At 40.8% G+C, this 14,157-nt stretch overlaps 1 protein-coding gene across 4 annotated transcripts in view; it reads left to right on the forward strand.

Moving 5' to 3' along the window:
• Positions 1-14,157, forward strand: part of NLGN4X (neuroligin 4 X-linked) — a 620,760-nt gene that overhangs the window by 175,655 nt on the left and 430,948 nt on the right. For 3 of the 4 annotated variants that reach the window (XM_049872280.1, XM_049872286.1, XM_049872282.1), the window contains 2 exons: positions 129-214; positions 10,018-10,111. The exons of the other annotated variant lie outside the window; for it this stretch is intronic. The gene's annotated coding sequence lies outside the window, so the exon portion shown is untranslated. The remainder of the gene's footprint in view (positions 1-128; positions 215-10,017; positions 10,112-14,157) is intronic. 4 annotated transcript variants of the gene reach the window in all.

Here is a 14,157-nt window from a genome sequence, read left to right on the forward strand (position 1 = left end):
GAGGCTGGCAGTTGGAATCCACCAAGTGCTCCTTGGAAACTGTATGGGGCAGTTCTACCTTGTCCTGTAGGGTCGCTATGAGTTAGAAATCACTCCACGGCAACAGGTTTTTGGTTTTTGTTTTATAGATCGGGATGTTTATCACAGGGGCCTTCTTTGGACTTACGGAAGGATCTGTAAGAGAAAAAATTTGCAGCAGACAATGTTAAAACAGGTGAGTTTTATTCAAAAAGAAGTTGCAAGGGAGGGGAAAATGAGGGGCACAAAGGTAGGGCACGTCAACGGGGCTGAGGCAGCAGAGCCCAGAGCGCCGTATGAGCTTCACTCCTGGGAGACTCAGGACTGTGAGATTCTTCACAGAAAGCTAAGAGGGGCTGCTGAGGGTTGTACTGAGGCTGCAGTTGAGGACACTGTACTGCGAACATTTCCTTTTTTTTTTTTTAAGTTTTATTGTGCTTCAAGTGAAAGTTTACAGATCAAGTCAGTCTCTCGTACAAAAATTTATGTACACCTTGCTATATACTCCTACTTGGTCTCCCCCTAATGAGACAGTACACTCCTTCCTTCCACTCTCTCTTTTCTTGTCCATTCGGCCAGCTTCTGACCCCCTCCACCCTCCCATCTCCCCTCCAGACAGGAGTTGCCCACATAGTCTCACGTGTCTCCTTGATCCAAGAAGCTCATTCTTCAGCAGCATCATTTTCTATCCCATAGTCTAGTCCAATCCCTGTCTGAAGAGTTGGCTTTGGAATGGTTCCTGTCTTGGCCTGACAGAAGGTCTGGGGACCATGGCCTCTGGGTCCTTCTAGTCTAAGTCAGACCATAAAGTCTGGTCTTTTTATGAGAATTTAGGGTCTGCATCCCACTGCTCTCCTGCTCCCTCAGGGGTTCTCTGTTGTGTTCCCTGTCAGAGCAGTCTTCGGCTGTAGCCGGGCACCATCTTGTTCTTCTGGTCTCAGGCTGATGTAGTCTCTGGTTTATGTGGCTCTTTTTGTCTCTTGGGCTTGTAATTAATTACCTTGTGTCCTTGGTGTTCTTCATCCTCCTTTGCTCCAGTTGGGTTGAGACCAGTTGATTCATTTTAGATGGTCGCTCGCTAGCATTTAAGACCCCAGATGCAACTCTCCCTAGCGGGATACACAATGTTTTCTTAGTAGATTTTATTATACCAATTGACTTAGATGTCCCCTGAAACCATGGTCCCCAATCCCCTGCCCCTGCTACGCTGGCCTTTGAAGCATTCAGTTTATTCAGGAAACTTTTTTGGTTTTGGTTTAGTCCAGTTGTGCTGAGGTCTTCTATATTGTGTGTTGTCTTTCCCTTCACCTAAAATAGTTCTTATTACTATCTAATTAGTGAAAACCCCTCTTTCTCCCTCCCTCCCTCCCCACTCTCATAACCATCAAAGAATATTTCCTTCTATGTTTAAACTATTTTTTGAGTTCTTATAATAGTGGTCTCAAACAATATTTGTCCTAACATTTCCTTTTTATTTATGATAAGGCCACCTGGAGGAGGAAGAAGGGAGGGGAGGAAGGGGAAAACAAAGTTATTCACACAGAGCAAACCATTTAGTCTTGGTCAGTTCATTGCACTTGGCCCTGCCTTTTCCAAGAATGTAAAAGGGTGGGTGGGGGGCTGGTTCTTCAGGAAACCAAACACGTTGCCATCAAGTTGATTCCAACTCATAGCGACCCTATAGGACAATGTAGAACTGCCCTATTGGGTTTCCAAGGAGTGCCTGGTGGATTCAAGGTGCTGACCTTTTGGTTGGCAGCCGTATCACTTAACCACTGCGCCACCAGGCTCCTTCTTTAAGAAAAGGCTTGGGTGAAATTCAACTTTTATCAGACCTGCGGTTTATGCCAGGCATGTGGTAGCTGGAAAGAGAGGCAGTACACATATGCCTGTGAAAATGGGAAAATTAAAAAGGACCACAGAAGAACTGATGCATCCAAACTGTGGTGTTGGTGAAGAATATTGAATATAGCATGGGCTGCCGGAAGAACGAACAAGTCTGTTTTGGAAGAAGTACAACCAGGATGCTCCTTAGAAACAAAGATGGCGAAACTTCATCTCACTTACTTTGGACATGTCATCAGGACGGAGAAGGACATCCTGCTTGGTAAAGTAGAAGGTCAGTGGAGAAGAGGAAGACCCTCAATGAGTTGCACTGACACACTGGCTGCAATAACAGGCTCAAGCATAACAACTATTGTGAGGGTGGCACAGGACCAGGCAGTGTTTCTTTCTGTTGTACATAGGGTTGCTATGAGTCAGAACGGACCCAACAGCACCTAACAACAAGATTTTAAGTGCACATGTTTGTTTTCCTGGGAGCTTGCTAAAATGCCAATTCTGGCAGATTCTGTTTCCTAAGGTCTGGGGAGGGTGCCTCAGGGGCCTATTTTTTTTTACAAGCTGGCAGGTAGTTATGATGTCAGTGGTCCATGTCATGCCCTGGGACACGTGGCTCTGGATATCTCCACTGAGAAATGGTGATTTTATTTTCCTGGAGATTGAGATGACCCTACTAAGCTGTTGCCCAAACTTTGAGCTCTGAAAAGTCACCTTTAAGTCAAACAATGGCCCAGCTTAATTAGCAAAGACCCTTTTTACCTTGGACACTGTGCCGTTTTAAAGAATTACCTACCTGCAGTTTTGACAAGAGAACTCCAAAGGTCAGACCAAAAGCTGGGTTTCAGAGTAAGTTGTTATTATGTAGAAGACCCCTGGTGGCACAGTGGTGAAGCACTCAGCAGCTAACCTAAAAATCAGTGGATCGAACCCACCAACTGCTCCGTGGGATAGAGATATGGCAGTGTGTTTCCATAAATATTACAACCTAGAAAACGCTATTGGGTTTCCCAAACCATACAGAGCAGTTCTGTTCTGTCCTACAGGGTTGCTATGAGTCAGAATAGACTCGATGGCAAAAGGTTTGGTTCTGGTTATTATGTAAACACTATTCTGGCCCTGTTTCCATGGCAATGTATAATTACTAGTATTAGGCTGGGAGTATAAGAATCTTTGGAAGTTCTTTCCTCTTTGGAACCTTTTTGACTTTGATGGTGTAGTGGTTAAGAGCTATGACTGCTAACCAAAAGGTCTGCAGTTTGAACCCAGCAGGTGCTCCTTGGAAACCCTATGGGGCAGTTCTACCCTGTCCTATAGGGTAGCCATGCGTTGGAATCTACTTGACAGCAACAGGTTTGGTTTTTTGGTTTGGTTTAGTTGAGATGTTACCCCGATTTGCAGATTGTATATTAAATAAAATCTCAATCAATTCCTATTGCTGGCGTAATATGATTTTGCTCTTAACAATGCATACCACTAACTTTGCTCATCTAAGCACAGACTTCTGATTTTGAGTTGGCTCCCAGAAAAGGGATACTTTAATTTAGGCTCCACTTCTTGCCATTAGATATTTTGATGAATGTTCTAAAACCCCCTATAAAAGTCCTATAAAACTGTTTTGAGGACAATTGCTTATTATATTACAGGGTTCTCAGCATCAGGATCCATTTCCCTGAAACAGGGGTTGTTTGCTTTTATCTCATGAGCCTGAATCATATAACTGCTCAAGTTTTAGTCTTCTCTTTGCTGATAAGATTAAAAACAAAACAAAACGGATTTATTGAAATAAAATTCACATCCCATGCAATTCAGCCCTTCACAGCTGATAATTCAGTGGTCTTTAATATGGTCAGAGATGTATGCAACCACCACCACAATCAATTTTATAACATTCTCATCATCCCCCAAAAGAAACCCCATATCCATCAAGAGTCACTTCTCATTTCCCCCAAACCCTCCAACTCTCAGCAACCATTTGTCTCTTATTTTCTCTGTCATTGTTGTTAGGTGCCCTCAGGTTGGTTCCAACTCATAGTGACCTGCTTACAACAGAATGAAACACGTCCTGGTCCTGTGCCACCCTCTCGATTGTTGCTACACTTGAGCCCATTGTTGCAGCCACTGTGTAAATCCATCTCATCGAGGGTTTTCCTCTTTTCCACTGACCCTCTACTCTGCCAAGCATATATCATTCTACAGGGACTGGTCCTTTCTGATAACATGTCCAAAGTATGTGAGACAAAGTCTCACCATTCTTGCTTCTAAGTAGCATTCTAGCTTTACTTCTTCCAAGACAAACTTGTTCACTCTTCTGGGAGTCCACATTATATTCAATATTCTTCGCCAACACCATAATTCAAACTCTCCAGCTCTTGTTCAGTCTTCCTTATTCATGGTCCAGCTTTCACATGCATATGGGATGATTGAAAATACCATGGCTTAGGTCAGGTGCACCTTAGCCCTCAAAGCCACATCTTTGCCTCTGTAGATTTGCCTATTCTGGACATTTCATATAAATGGAACCATACAGTATGTGATCTTTTGTGACTGGCTCCTTTCTCTGCCTAATGTTCTCAAGGTTTGTCTACATTGTAGCACGTATGAGTATTTCATTCATTGTTCATGGCGAAATAATACTCCATTGTATGGATATGTCACATTGTGTTTATCCATCCATCAGCTCATGGACTTTTGAGTTGTTTCCACTCTTTGCCTATGGTGAAAAACACTGATAAGAACGTTTGTATATACGTTTCTGAGTGGACATGTGTTTTCATTTGTTTTGAGTATATACCTAGGAGCGCTTAGATGTAAAACCCACCATGCTCTAATATGGCCTCATCAACATAACAAAAACAGACCCATTGCAGTGGAGTCGATCTGAACTCATGGCAACCCCATGTGTTACAGAGTTAAACCGTACTACTTGAGGTTTTCAAGAACTTTTCTAAGCAAATAGCCAGGCTTTTCTGACATAACAAAGAAAACCCTATAACCAAACAAGATTACATCTACAGGTACTGGGGTTAGGATACCAACACACATTTTGGGGGGAACATGATTCAATCCATAACAAATGCTTCATGATCTTCTATCCTGTTTGGCATTTGCACCTGATGGTCCTTCTGCCTGAAGTTCTCTTTCCACCCTTCACTGTCAACCCACCTTCTAATCAAGCTTCCTGGTTCTGTTCAGAGACTGCTTTGTCCTACAGACTTTCTCTTAAATCACCCCAGCATGGGATTTACGGATGCCAGAGACTCAAATGCAGGGGATATATTCCCGTGGAGCATGGATTCGAGCCACCTGCCCTAGAAGCCAGTACTGAGACGGGGTGAGGTGAGCAGCAAGAGGGTCTTTACTGTATATAATAAATGAAGATAGAAGAGACAGAGGGGAATGGGCTCCTTCAAAATCTGTCTGTCTGCTGCAGGCCAACCAGAGGGTTTTATAGGGACAGGGTTTGGGTCTGAAGAGCTCAAGAAATTTGTTAGTTTCCCCCTGCGGTGGGCACAATGACTGCTTTCCAGACATGTTGACCTTCTGCGAGTATTTTCTAAGATCTTCTGATCCCATCCTGGTTCCAGTCACCAGACTGGCTCTTTGTTTAGTCTGTCTCTTCTCCAGATTTATCGCTTGTTGTTCTACTTCCCAAATAGGAACATAGGTTAATTTCAAACTTTATAGGATCATGGAAAAGACCAGAGGCAGGGGGAGGGAAACTGCAAAGTCATCTAACTATGTAAGCTAGGTAAAAAAAATACTGTAATGCCCAGGATGTTACACCCTACACACCCTATTTCGCACACTGCCCCTTTCAGAGGGTTGCTGAATCAAGAGTAAGGAAATTTGTCAACACTACCATTGACTTTCTGAGATCAGCAAAGAGAATCAAGGGGTCCATTTATGGGCAACTCATCACCTGCTCTATTTTGAACATGAAACCTGGCATTTTCCTGTGTGAGTTAAGATATGCCTCCAAAAACCTGAAAACCCTATAGGACAGAGAAGAACTGCCCCATAGGATTTCTAAGGCTGTAATCTTCACAGGAGCAGATCACAAGGTCTTTTCTCCCATGGAGCCACTGGGTGGGTTTCAACCGCTGACCTTTCCGGTTAGCAGTCATGTGCTTAACCTTTGAGTCAGCACACGAACACACACATACACCTGTTGCCATCAAGTCGATTCCAACTCATAGCAACCCTATAGGCAGAGTAGAGGGTCATGGAAAAATAGGAAGACCCTCAACAAGATGGACTGACACAGTGGCTGCAACAATGGGCTCAAGTATAGCAAAAATTGTGAGCACGGTGCAGGACTGGGCAGTGTTTTGTTCTGTTGTGCATAGGGTCACTATGCGTTGGAACCAACTCAACAGCACCAGCAACAATAGAACTACCCCATAGGTTTCCGAGGAGTGCTTGGTGGATTCGAACTGCTGACCTTTTGGTTAGCAGCCATAGCACTTAACCACTGTGCCACCAGGACTCCTTATTCCTTCCTTAGCGTTCTGGATAGTCTTTCTCTAACCTTGTTTTCTAGATAAATGTACCTTTTATTAGAAAAAGATTTAAAATTACACAAAAAATATCTTAATTGGTTGCCACAGAATAAGTGAATATTCACCAAAAGGAGGGAAAACAATGAAGTGAATTTCCTATCCTGTGTGCATACTCCGGAGCCCTGGTGGTGCAGTGGTTAAGAGCTCGACTGCTATCCATAAGATCAGCAGTTTGAATCCACCAGCTGCTCCTTGGAAACACTATGAGGCAGTTGTACTCTGTCCTATAGTGTCACTATGAGTCAGAACAGACTTGACGGTACACAACAAAGTGCATACACATTGCTGTGGAGTGGATTCCGAATCAGAGCAGCCCATTAGGACAGAGCAGAACTGCCCATAGGGTTTCCAAAGCTGTAAACCTTTACTGAAGTAGACTCCCACATCTTTCTCCTGCTACTGGTGGGTTTGAGCCACCGACCTTTTGATCAGCAGCCAAGCGCTTAACTGCTCTGCCACCAGGGCTCCTTCAAAATATGCCTAAAAAAAAAAACCCGTTGCCAACAAGTCGATTTGGACTCATAAGGACACTATAGGATAGAGTAGCACTACCCCATACAATTTCTGAGGAGCGCCTGGCGGATTTGAACCGCTGACTTTTTGGTTAGCAGCTGTAGCTCTTAACTACCAAGCCACCAGGGTTTCCAAAGATATGCCTCAGGCATTAGTAAATATAGGAAGAAGAATGTTTAGAGTTCTTGTTATCTAGGTGGTTTCAATGCAAAGGATTAACCCCTCCTTGGTCACTGATGCTCTGAAAATTGAGGTAGTCTCAGGTGCAGCCTAACCTCTCTGGTCATTTCAATTGTCCATGAAAAGAAGAATGCACCCTACACTGTGAGAAGTGGTGGGAAGCCATTCCGTTGTTGCTGTGCGAGGCACATATGTAAACGTGTTTGGGGCAGGTGGTTACAAATCATACTTACAGGATCGTCATGCTGTCTGCAGAGCCACTTCTACCTTCTGATAAAATAAACGCATGTCCTTACGTTGTGGCTACATGCAACGTAGCTACAAAAAATGCATCCTAGACCTAAACCTAAAAATCCCTCCGCTGTGGGTGAATACGAATTCACCTTTTAAACCTGTTTTTATTGACTGGGTCATATTCCCTTTGTGGCTCACAGTAACTCATGAAATCCCATCTTTACAAGGAAAATTTTCAGGGAAAAAAAAGAAAAACCTGTCTTTTTTCATGCCCTAGAATTCTTAAATATGACCTAGATTTCCTGAAGCTGAATGCCAGAGGGCTATATATTCTAGCTCAGATAGAGCAGAGATGACTGATATCTCTTTCAATATTTAAAAATTGATTTTATTACATATTCTTGGAGACTGCAAAGGCTGTTGAGAAAATACGAATCTCATCCTGAAAATGGGAGTGTTTTTACCTAAAATTTGTATTTACGAAAATTTCAAAGTAGAATCACACATTAATTAAGTCTCTGTAGATAGACATCTGAATAGCACAAATAAATCAACAGTAATTAGTTCCAAAGCCCATAATGAATTTTTTAAAGCATAGCTTTATTTTCCAGCCCAATATAATGTGATATTTGAATGTTCTTTCTGAGTTCCAGTTTTAATTAAAATAAAAAATTGCAATGTCACTGTTTTTTGCTCTCTTTGCTGAAAACATCGTCTCAAGTACTTTGCACAAGTTGTCAGGAAAGACCAGTCCCAGGAGGAGGACATCCTGCTTGGTAAAGGAGGGTCATTGAAAAGAGGAAGACCCTCAATGAGATGGATTGACACAGTGGCTACAGCAATGGGCCTCAACATAGCAAAGACTGTGAGGGTGGAGCAGGACTGGGCAGTGTTTCATTCTGTTGTTCATAGGGTCACATGAGTCAGAACTGACTCAACAGCACCTAACAACAACAACCATGGTGGGTCATTAACTAGCATACAGTCCATGGGTGGTACAAAGGGTTAGCACACTTGGCTGCTAAGTGAAATGTTGCAGGCTTCAGTTCAACCAGAAGGACCCTCATAAGAAAGGCCTGTCAATCTCCTTCTGAAAAACCAGCCATTGAAAACCCTACGGAGCACAGTTGTTCTCTGACACACGTGGAATCTCCATGAGTCGGAATAGACCAGTTACTGAACATGAGATCAACAGAGGGGGGGCGGGAAGATTTGGTTTTTAGTACAAGCTGTTCCACCAAAAGGCTGTGTTACTTTACCTAAGCTACTGTATGTCTCTGAAATGCAGTTTCTTCGCTCTTTAAATGGTTATGCATTTTCCACGTCTCAAAATTGAGAAACTAAATGAGATAATAATTACAAACGTTCTTTGTAAACGGAAAAGGGCTTTACCATTGTAAGAGGGTGTTACTATTTTTAAATTGGGTGAGAAGAATCTGACAATTAAACTGCTAAGCATAATTTTAAAATACTGCTTAATACAGTTCAGTAAATTATAAGATTAGCAAGGATTTTATTAATACTGCCCTGTTAGAATTAATTTGTTGATTTGAAATATCATGAAGTAAATTTTATGATCTGTTTTTTATATTTTTATTAAAAAATTTTTTTTGGTGGTGGGAGCATTAAAATTAGATATGAATTGTGGTAAGTATTGAAATCTACAAATGCTAGATAGAAATTCACACCTAATTATTGATGAAAGTTTAAGATCAATTAATAATTTTTGTAGCATAATAATAAGTTTGTAGCATGTCTCACACTAGCCGTATTTGATAAGGGAAGAATGGAGGTATATAGGGAAAATTTTGGACATAGACCAGGGGCTCAACTTTAATACTCTTTCTACATGTACGGAAAATCAAGAAAAACCACTGGAGGGCAGCTGTAAAAAAAAAAAAAAAAAAAAAAAAACCAGAGCCAACATCTTATCTAATAGTGAAAGACTGGATGCTTCCCCAAAAAGAGGAATGAGACAAGAACATCTATTCAGCATTTTACCACAGATACTAACCAGGTCATTTAGGCCAGAAAATGAAGTAAAAGGCATGCATTTGGGAAAGGAAGAAGCATACCTATATTATCAGGTGGCATAATCTTGAATATAGAAAATTCTAAGGATGCAAGATCAATATTTTTAAAAAATTTCTATACACTCGCAATGAGCAACCCAAAAATGAAGTTAAGAAAAAGTTCCATGTACGATAACATCCAAAAGAATACAGTACTTAGGAATAAATTACACAGAAGAAGTGCAAAACATACACTCTAAAACACAGAAAATATTCCTGAAGGAAACTGAGAGATGTAAATAAATGGAGAGATATCTTGTGTTCATAGATTGGAAGACTTAACAATACCAAGATATCAATGCTGCCCAAAATGGTCTATAGATTCCATGCAGTCCTTATCAAAATTCCAACAGCATTTTTTTTGCAGAAATGGAAAAGCCCACACTCAAATTTGTAAGAAATTGCAAAGGGCCCCAAATAGATAAAATATTCTTGAAAAAAAAAAGGGCAAAATTGGAAGAGTCACATTTTCCCATTTCAAAACTTACTACAAAGCCACAGAAATCAAAACAGTGTGGTACTGGCAAAAAGACAGACATATTGACAAAGAGGAGAAAATTGAGAGTCCAGAAACAAACTAATGCATCTATGCTCAACAGATTTTTGACAAAGGTGCAAAGTCCATTCAATGGGGAAAGAATAGTCTCTTCAACATACGGTGATGGGACAACTGGATCTCCACATGCTAATTGGGTGAGTTCTTAATAATTGTTTTTCCTCTTTTATCCTAACATTTTATAGCCCTCTGAGACAGATGATGAATTCTCAGAACTTCGGCAAATTGTCTTTTTACCTAAGGATCCATGAATTAATTCCTCCTGCCTGGGTTTGGAGACATATTTCTTGTTTGAAAGTAGAGAGGTCTGCTAACAATTGATAATCAATCTAATGTTTTTAGAATAATGCACGGAACTATGTCCCAGGCTTGTAGAATACTAAATAACAAAATAAACAGATGGAAACACCCCATCCTCAAATCCAGTACCACCTGCTTCAACAAATAACTTTCTTCATTGGTCTTCTGTTTATATTTATAGTGTATTTTTGGATGCAGAACTTGTAAACTTATGTGTAGTTGAATCAATCTTTATGGTGCCCAGGGATCATCTCTTGCTTTGGAAGTCATGTCCACTTGAGCTCACTTCTGAATGACCTGTGTTCTCTTCTAAAATTTCTACCCTCTAGTTTAGTTTTGCATAAGGAATAAAATAAGAGATAGAGTTATATATATAGCTACTATATTATATAAATACTTTTTATATACATATGTGTATACACACACATATATATGTATACACACACACACCTATATATAACCCAAAACCCATTGCTTTTATATGGACTCAAGCAACAACAATAACATACATGAATATATGTATATATGTATACATACATATGTATATGGAGCCCTGGCGGCACAGTGTTTAAGAACTCAGCTGCTAACCCAAAGGTCGTCAGTTTGAATCCCCTAGCCACTCCTTGGGAACCCTGTGGGGCAGTTCAACTCTGTCCTATAGAGTCGCTATGAATCAAAATCGACTCGACGGCAACGGGTGTGGTTTTTTAAAATAGGTACATGGGTACAGCCTTAACCAAGTATTGCTGTTGTTGGTTGCTGTTAATTCACCTCCGACTGACGGCTACTCCATGTACAAGAGAACAAAAGGTTGCCTGGTCCTGTGCCATCTTGACAATCTTGCTGTGCTCAAGTCCACTGTTATGGCCAATGTGTATCTCGAGCGCCTTCCGACCTACGGGACATCTTCTACCAACATATCAGACAGAGCTTTGCTGTGATCCGTAACGTTTTCACTGGCTAATTTTCAGAATTAAATCGCCAGGCGTTTCTTCATAGTCCTTCTTAGCCTGGAAGCTCTGCTGAAACCTGACCACCATGGGCGACCCTGTTGGTATTTGAAATATAGGTGGCATAGCTTTCAGCATTGCAGCAACACACAAGCCAACACAGTGTGACCTGATAGACAGGCGGTGGTATTTACTATGTAGCATATAGTATGTAAATATGTATCGTATATTATAGGTATATAGTTACTGTATGTACAGTAAGATACACAGTTGTATATACATATTATGTTGTTGTTAGGTGCCATTGAGTCGATTCCAGCTCACAGTGACCTCATGTGACACAACAGAACTGCTCCATAGGGTTTGCTTGGTTGTAATCTTTATGGGAGCAGATCTCCAAGTCTTTCTCCCACAGAGCCACTGAGTAGATTAGAACCGCCAACTTCCAGTTAGCAGCTGAGTGCTTAACCATTGCGCCACCAGGGCTCCTTATATACATGTATAGACACATATAAATATTTCTATGAACGTGTGTATTTTTCCCTCGGATGGCCAGACCCCTGCCCCAGGACCATTTGTCAGATGAGCTCTCTCTTCCTCACTGATGTGGGGTGCTCCCTGTGTGACGAACCAAACCCCCTGTGCCTGTCTGTCTGTCTGTGGAACTGTCTGCCCTGTGTGCTGCACTCTGTAAATCCCCATGCCAGCAGCAGGCAGCTCTAATAAACGTAGCTCTAACATCTCCACGGGCTGCTCCTTTCCCTTCCTCCAAAAATCAGCTTTTCTAGTACTCGCAGAAACTCTCTTGGCATTTGTATTGGGATTGTCTCAAAATCACAAATTCATTTAGGGAGAATGACATCTTTACAACACTGAATCTTCCTTGCCAAGAATGTTTTTCCACATATTTATTTTTTTATCTAATATACATCAATAGTGCCCCAACATTTTCTTTGAATATGTATTCTATACATTGCTTGCTAATACCTAGGTGCTGTGTTTGTTTGCTTATTTGTCAGTATAAGGGAGTTATTTTCCTGTCAGTTTATTTTCTAACAAATTATTATTCTTATATAGGGAAAGTTGCTGAATTTGGGCATTAGTTTTATAACAACCATGTTATTTCTTTTTCTTTTTTTTGATTTTTTCCTAGCCCTCATGAGCTCTCTTAAAGAAAAAAAAGTATTGTACAAATATAGATGACACATGCCTTAGTCATCTAGTGCTGCCATAACAAAAATACCACAAGTAGATGGCTTCAACAAAGAGAAATCTATTTTCTCACCATCTAGTAGGTTACAATTCTAAATTCAGGCCGTCGGCTCCAAGCGACTGCTTTCACTCTCTGAGAGCTCTGGAGGAAGTTCTTTGTCGTCAATCTTCCCCTGGTGGAGGAGCTTCTCAGGCGCAGCGACCCCATGTCCAAAGGATGCGCTCTGTTCCTGGTGCTGCTTTCTTGGTCGTATGAGGTCTTCCACTCTGTGCTTGCTTCTGTTTCCCTTTATCTCTTAAGAGTGGTACAGGCCACACCCCAGGGAAGCTCCCTTTACTTTGGATCAGGGATGTGACCTGGGTAAGAGTGGTGTTACAATCCCACCCTAAACCTTTTAACATAAAATTACAGTCTCAAAAAGGAAAACAAGCATTCAATACTGGGAAATATGGCCTAACCAAGTTAATACACACATTTTGGGGGGACATAATTCAATCCATGACAGCAGCCCATTATTTTTATAGTAAAAATAGTTGGTCACTATATAGGTATCGTATTCAATTGTGCTTATATTCAATTATGTGCTTATGAGTTCTTCCATGAGTATGAAAGGGAAATACACCAATAAGATACAGTTAAAAACTGCACAGCAGGGACTCACCTGTCAATCTGATCCCACGTAGATAGTTCTTTAAAAGAGCACAATACTCAAGGCAGACATTGTTACTGGTTGAGCTAAACAGTTGTTTGGCTTAAAGAAGACTTCAGGGGACATTTTTGGTTTAAGATTTAAATGTTATCTCAGGGCAATAGGTTTGGCGTTCATTCAGCCTCAGTGGCTCCAGAAAGCCTGGATTCCATGAGAATTTGAAATTCTGTTCTGCATTTACCCCCCCTTCTGATCAGGATTCTTCTATAGAATCTTCGATCAAAATGTACAGTAATGGTGGCCAGAATATTCCCATTATCCATGATGACTCCATTAAGATGGCAGCCACCATGCTGTTCCATTCCACAATTACTCCTTTCCCCTTTGTAGCCAATAAGTATTTTATGGGGCTGTACTTTGAAACTGTGAAAATATCCCATTCCTCGTCAAACTTTACATTCATTCATTTATATCAGTATCGATTCATGGATTCGTATTTTATTCAATGTGTTTCCTTCTCCAAGAATGAAGAGGTGTTAGTTGGACCCCAACATTCTTTTTTTTGATCCAGGTTTCATGTTAAGCCAGCAGGCACAAGTCATTCTTCATGATTGGATCTATAGCAATTTTCTTGTATCATCGACGATAAGGGTTTTTTTTTTTTCTCCTACTTCTTATTATTTCACTTAGAGTACAAATATCTTTGTTTACCTGCCTTTCAATCGGAATCTCTATAAGTGCTTCTTGAATAAATGTGTAAACAAATGAATTTCGAATAAACTCATGAGCTCAAATAGTGCAATCATTACTGTAGATTCCTGGTACAAGCCTCAATTCTGACAGCTCCTTTCTGCGTGTTTATTGGAATTAATCACAGGGTCAAGTGAAAGAAAAGATAACACATATAACCTTGACTATTCTCTTGCTAGTACAGTTTCCAAACAATATTATCTTGACATTAACATCATTCAGTCAATGTCAAATGCATAAACATAAAAAAAGAAAACGTTAAATCACCACAGTGATCACATTTAATTACCTCCCTGTGATGGGAAGTATACTAAAACCAGA

The sequence above is a fragment of the Elephas maximus genome, chromosome X, assembly GCF_024166365.1.
Source record: "Elephas maximus indicus isolate mEleMax1 chromosome X, mEleMax1 primary haplotype, whole genome shotgun sequence".
Taxonomy (NCBI): Eukaryota; Metazoa; Chordata; class Mammalia; order Proboscidea; family Elephantidae; genus Elephas; species Elephas maximus.